The following is a 6,550-nucleotide window of genomic DNA, read 5'->3' as shown; positions in this document are numbered from 1 at the left end:
ATATTGGCTCCCACATATTCTACGAAGATCTTTTTCGGTCGAACGTTATGACAACATATATTATTCCCTTTATCATCGGTATGTTACTTGCCCCAGATTCGATCATCGATATCTTCATATCTAGTTCAATATCGTCACCGGCAAGTCTCTTTACTCATTCTGTAATACATCATCCCGCGACTAGCTCATTAGTCACATTGCTTGCAACGCTTCTTATGATATGTATTACTGAGAGGGGCCAGATATACCTATCCGATACTCGGAGTGACAAATCATAATCTCGATCTATGCCAACCTAACAAACACCTTTGGAGATACCTGTAGAGCATCTTTATAATCACTCAGTTACGTTGTGACGTTTGATAGTACACAAGACAATCCTCTGGTATCCAGGAGTTGCATAATCTCATAGTCGAAGAAATATGTATTTACCATGAAGAAAGCAATAGCAATAAAACAGAACAATCAATATGCTAAGCTAATGGATGGGTCTTGTCCATCACATCATTCTCCTAATGATGTGATCTCGTTCATCAAATGACAACTCATGTCTATGATTAGAAAACTTAACCATCTTTAATTAATGAGCTAGTCTAGTAGAGGCTTACTAGGGACACGATGTTTTATCTATGTATCCACACATGTATCAAGTTTTTGGTTAATACAATTCTAGCTTAAGAATAATAAACACTAGTTGCCCCGTTGCGCTAAATGGCGCAGAGACCCGTTAAAGCCATGTTGTCGATGAAAATAGTCTCATTTTGCAAGGACATGTCAATATTGGTAGTATAAAGCACATGTGTTAAATCATGCTATATTAAAAATAACATGTTTATCACGGTAAGGAATATAAGTTTGAAAAAAAAACATATTTGTATAATATGTATAGACCAGTTAAGGAAGCATTTTCATAGTTGAAAATATGGTCACCACATTGAGAAATTGAAAAAATAATCATATTTGTATGTTAGTACCAAGCTTTTATACAAAAAATAAAATAAACTACATGCCTAATATGACCATTCCATAGACTGAGAATATACCAGGAAAGACACGGAAGCACACATGCAAAGAGGGAAACTGCATACATTCAGATTATCACAGTGAGCAACTAAGATTGCTTATGGCCACCAGAAGTTCTCTAAGTGGTCGAACAACCTACAGAAGTTGTAGGTGGGCACGACAGCAGATCCGAGCAGCCTTCCTCGCTAGCGGGCTGGTGCTACTACTGATTTCATCCTCCCATTGACGAAGACGATGATGCAGTAGTCCAATACATATGAAAGCAAGTGGTTTCGTCATGAAGCATATCGACATGGTGCATATTTGGTTTTCTGAAATAAGTCATGAGCAATTAACAAAAAAATTCATCGCAGATGGCCAGAGATATGAATGCAAACATGTTATAATCACCTTCTTAAAGCATCCAAACCAGTAATATATGTAACAAACAATGAGTTCAGTATGATTTTGGACACAAAATGTTATTTACATAGCAGGAAAAAGCTTTTGTTGTACAGAACACAGTGTTACAAAAATATATCCCAATAAGAAGCTTGCTTATTTTCACATGGCCTGCTGGTAACTAAAACAACGTGGCAATGAGCAAGAAAATAAGAGAATAAAGCTATAACCAGATTGTTCAACAAACCTCTATAGCTTGCATCTACACCAATGAAAGGTAGTAAAAAAGAAGGCACTCAGCGAGCACAATTCAGAATTTTAAGTGCACCTAAACGACGGGATCATGGTACTCAATAACGATATTTCTGTACAAACCGGATTAGAACCACATTTAACTGAAGAAAGTCATTTTAATGGAGCAATAAAGCCTTACAAACATGGATATGAACCAATGGCACATGAGCACTCAATCAAGCATGAAACAAACCAGCAGGATATTGCGGTACACACTGTATTAAAACCACAATTTTTATGATGAGCTCCAAAGGAAAACCCCACAAACTGGCTAGCAATCAGAACAAATCTAACCTTGCCTCAAGCGTGGACCAAAACAACCAAAACATGGGGCAGTGGAGCAGTGACGACACCATCCATCCATGTATCACTGATGACACTTGAAAACTAAAACGACCCTGATAAACAGAGTGTCCTGGTGGTAAGGATGAGACAGGTTCATTATCATATTTTTCAGGTTTTAGAGCATATTCTAAGATAAGAGCATCCATCTTGTCATTATTAATTAATGGTTAGTGCATTTTCAAGTAAAATTGTTGAAGCCATGATGTGTATAACTACATAGGACTTTTTTGGTAGCTCCAGATTGGCAGGTATTGCATTTGAAATATGCTAGGTGTAGTAGTTTAAGGCACCAACATCAAGATAACATCATTCATGTGTTCTCTGGTTTCTTTGCCATCAAATTATATGCATGGGTTTTCTCGGACGTCTATATTTGCATCTCAAATGTTGATGCTCTGCCTGATCACAAAAATTGCTTTAACCTAGACTAATGATAACCTTGCATGTTATGTAAGGAAGAAGAGGGAAGCGGATACGCATAAGAATGCCTACCATCTACAAATCTGTACCTAAAACAAAAGCATGAGTGATAGTGATAGGGATGCATACAAAAGCTATGACTCAATCCTTGGCATGAGTTCCCGATTTAAACCAAGTGTTATTTGCATAGCAGAGGACTTTATTTTCATATACAATTATTATAGATCAATCTTTAATGTGGCGGAACCATAATTTCAGAACATAACGCCAATTAGTGTGCATTTTAGCCACCTTCAGCATTGTAAATCAAGATAAACAGTGGAGACCAAGATAAACAATAAGTAAGGCCAAAATACTGATCATCAACTTAGTGTTTTGTTAATCGTTCTATACAAAGTATCAATGCTATTTACACTCTTATCATAACTGATAAAAAAGATGCATCCTTGGGCATGCTTATTAGTTTTAGGCTCAAATAGAACCTATTAGGCCAATAAACCATACAATGTCATTTCTTAGGTACTTAGCAACCTCTCATAGGTTAATCAGAAGCTCTTTTACTGATTTAGATGTAGTAACCAAGTCAATGTGTACCTTTTGGCAAGTTCATGCATTATTGCATTAGCTTTAAGGTCCGTCAATCAAAACAAATCCCAAGCACATGAATTGAGCGAACCCCTGACAGAACAAAGGAATAGGTGAGTGTTATCTATACAAAAACTAAGACAATGAAGTAGGAGGGATAATTATTTACAACACAAGAAAGGGTGGAGTATAATATCTCTACTTGACTCCGAATTGGCAAAATAAGAAGACATGGAAAGACACTTGAAAAACATCATAGCGAAGTTCTTGGGGCACTTGAAAAAACATTCCGATGAACAAAATGGAGTCCTCAAAAGTGAGAATTAATCTGTCCAATCTACATGCAAGATTACAGTTTTGATCTAAACAACTAAAACCAAATCAATAATATAAACCTAAATGCAAAGGCTTTGGATGACAAAAAGGCATGCATATTTGAATGAAAATGAGGTTCTTCGTAACTTCAAACCGCCCTCGCATTACTCAGCCACTGGCAGGCCCAAAGATTCTAAAAGGACACCCAAAACCATTCTGTAGGGGATTTTCACGATTGGGGGAGTAGCCTGTGGTTTAAAATGGATGCTATTAATTTGCAGAGTATGAAAAGAATGTAAGGCATAGCCTAAAACGGCCTATTTATTTGACACCCAAAACATAGAGTAACTGGAAGCCTATGGTTAAACCATGCCTGCTAGGCTGCTACAGCAAAAAAGAAAAGAGAACACACATAGATCACCAATTAGAAGGGCTCCCCGCACACCAGTCAAATGGTCTGTATAAGTAATTGCACTAATACAGTAGATATCAAACTAATGGTGTGCATTAGGTACAGAGGTATCCTATTGTGATGTTGAGAAGGGAATGTTAATGGTTGAATATCTACTGATGAATGGCACCTCTTCGAATCCATGTCTTTCCATGACGATGAAAAGGGAAAGGGAATGCTTACATGGTATGGGGGCATTTGCGGTACAGAAATCTTGCATAGACATGTGTAGAGAGAAAGAGATGAAGAGTTGTGGGGAAGCTCACCTTGGTGCCTCCCCAAAATCCTCCCGTGGTCGCCTGTCCCCGTTACCCATGCCAGGCACCAAATCAAGCAAAGGAACAAATGACTCCTCTATAAAGAGAAAAGGAGCTCCAGGACAAATCTATCCCCTTCTCGACGAGGAAAGATCTAGGTACCAAACAAACTAAGAAGGCCAACAAAAAAACTTCTAGGAATATAGCTAGATCCGAGAGCATCCGCTGAGCAGTAACAAACAAAAATCCACTTTGCAGAAACTAAGCTGAGGTACCCAGCAAACTTAAAAAGAGGACAAAATTTCTATATGAAAGCCTAGCTAGATCCGAGCATCTGGTCAACTGAAGAAACATAAAGAATCCCCTTTGTAGGAACAGCTAGACATGAACATCTCCTTAACAAGAAGAGTGAAGAAGCTCACCCAATAGAAGAACTGGAGCATGGAGCTGGCATAATCACCACGCATCCTTGGGTTCGCCGCTAGGACACTCGCTTTCGTCGGTGTCTCCTATTCTCCCTCGAAATCGGACGGTGGCTGAGCACCATGGAAGGGTCCTTTTCAAATTGCCACAGAAAAGCGGTAAAAAATGGAGTCAGCTCATAAATACATTTATGGGCAGAAACATATATACATAGATGAAACACATAAAGATAAGGAATGCATCTATCAAGTACATGGAAACCCATATCACTTCCAAACATGAAGAAACGTTAATAAACAAAGGGAGAGAAGTGATGTACAAAGCTTCAACTTTGCCCCATGGAGTATCCAGCTACACAGGAACGGTATTGGAATTCAGAAATTGTATGAGATGTACCATACCACCAGTGAAATGCTAGGTCACTTACATTGCTTGGATTTGGATGTGCACAACATCATTCTGTAGAGACTTTTCCGCACAATATACTTATCAGCTAAGAATCTTAGAAAACGGATATCCAATCCCATAACCTGGCAAATCATCAAACAAAATCAGGAAGGAAAATATAGGAGAAATCAAAGGATAATACATTAGCTCCAGAGACATTGAACAAACCTAGGAAATGTGTGACTAGCAAGGACGAAAATACCTACAGACATCACCAACGCCAACCCTGGCTACTGCAGTCGGCGCTGCAACGTCTCTTGCCAACCAAACCAACATGTGAAACAAGAATGAAATTAGATCGAAAGGGGAGGGATGCGCGCCGCGGCAAGGGTGAGAGCGAGGAGGAAGGAGAGGTGCGGCGGCTCTGGCGATGAGGAGGAAGGAGGGAGGCGTGCTGCTGTTGTGGTGATTCCCCATGGAAACCCGCGGCGGACGAGCCCCAGCGACGCGGCGACGGCTGGTTCGGGAGGCGGGGGATCGAGCTCCGACCTAGCACCACCAGATCCGACCCCATCGCCTCCTAGTTCCTTGCCTCCCCATGAAGTGTGCACTGACGGGGTTATGTACCTAGGATAGGGTCACGGACCTGATCCAAGTAACTTACCCCAGGACATCCTTAGAAGAGGTCACCTTCCAGTCGACCAACGAGGATACACTCGACTGGCCTGAAGGACTCGACCACAAAGACTCACTCGACCACCAGGAGGTCAAGAGGCACTCTGCACTGCAACGGCCTGTAATCAAGTAGTCTTTATGATAGTAAAGGCACTTTATGTGGGGCGTTGCCAGTAACGCCCCAGACTTAACTCATCTTAAACCCTCTCCTACGTGGGCTGGCGGGGGTCCTGGCGCACTCTATATAAGCCACCCCCCTCCACAGGCAGAGGGGTTCGGCACCTTGTAATTCATACATTCATAATCCACTCGACCGCCTCCGGGCTCCGAGACGTAGGGCTGTTACTTCTTCCGAGAAGGGCCTGAACTCGTACATCCTTTGTGCTTACAACCTCTCCATAGCTAGGACCTTGCCTCTCCATACCTACCCCCCACTCTACTGTCAGGCTTAGAACCACGACAGTTGGCGCCCACCGTGGGGCGGGTGTTTTAGCGATTTTGTGGAGAAGTTGCGATTCTTCCGAGTACTTTCATCATGGTGTCTGCTGGAGTTTTGGTCGAGGGTCAAGAGATCCGTCTCGGCACTCTCACCTTCATCGCCGACGACTCCGCATGGCTCCAGGAGGCTCCACTCGACGTAGATGCGCTCCCCGTCCGCGGTGCGACGCATTTTCGCGCATGTGTCCGCGGCGTTCTGCTGCGGCAACCGTCGACCCAGTATCGGTCAGCTCCTCCATCGTTCACCCTCCCGGTCTCCCGCCAGCGCAAGCGCTCAGGCCGGTCGAGGCTTCAGCGATGGGTGAGTCACGCGGTGGCTCGCCAATCGGCCACTACCCAAGTTGCGGCAATCGAGCCCAACGAATCTCTCTACGGCTTGTTCGATCAGTCGACTGGCTTCGTAGAGACTGCATCCGAGTGCGGAAGCAGTGATCCAGCGGCGGAAATCTTGATGGTCGACGGGCCCCACAGCCCTCCTGGCTTCGCCCGTGGTGGT

General features: G+C 42.6%; 1 long non-coding RNA gene across 3 annotated transcripts; it reads right to left on the bottom strand.

Moving 5' to 3' along the window:
• Positions 1 to 911: 911 nt before the first annotated feature.
• LOC119308339 lies at positions 912 to 5,491 on the bottom strand. 3 transcript variants are annotated; one of them, XR_005150058.1, is made up of 6 exons: positions 5,110 to 5,491; positions 4,922 to 5,024; positions 4,494 to 4,845; positions 3,058 to 3,141; positions 1,993 to 2,113; positions 912 to 1,334 (listed from the first exon to the last, which is right to left on the bottom strand). It is a non-coding gene; the product is annotated as an uncharacterized LOC119308339 (long non-coding RNA). The 3 variants fall into 3 exon arrangements; XR_005150057.1 differs by lacking the exon at positions 1,993 to 2,113 and having other exon boundaries at positions 4,494 to 4,627; positions 4,748 to 4,845; XR_005150056.1 differs by lacking the exon at positions 1,993 to 2,113.
• Between the last annotated feature and the right edge of the window lie 1,059 nt (positions 5,492 to 6,550).

This window comes from Triticum dicoccoides, chromosome 5B (assembly GCF_002162155.2).
Source record: "Triticum dicoccoides isolate Atlit2015 ecotype Zavitan chromosome 5B, WEW_v2.0, whole genome shotgun sequence".
NCBI classification, from domain to species: Eukaryota; Viridiplantae; Streptophyta; class Magnoliopsida; order Poales; family Poaceae; genus Triticum; species Triticum dicoccoides.
The sequence above is the reverse complement of the archived record's forward strand: the minus strand, read 5'-3'. Positions and strand labels throughout refer to the sequence as shown.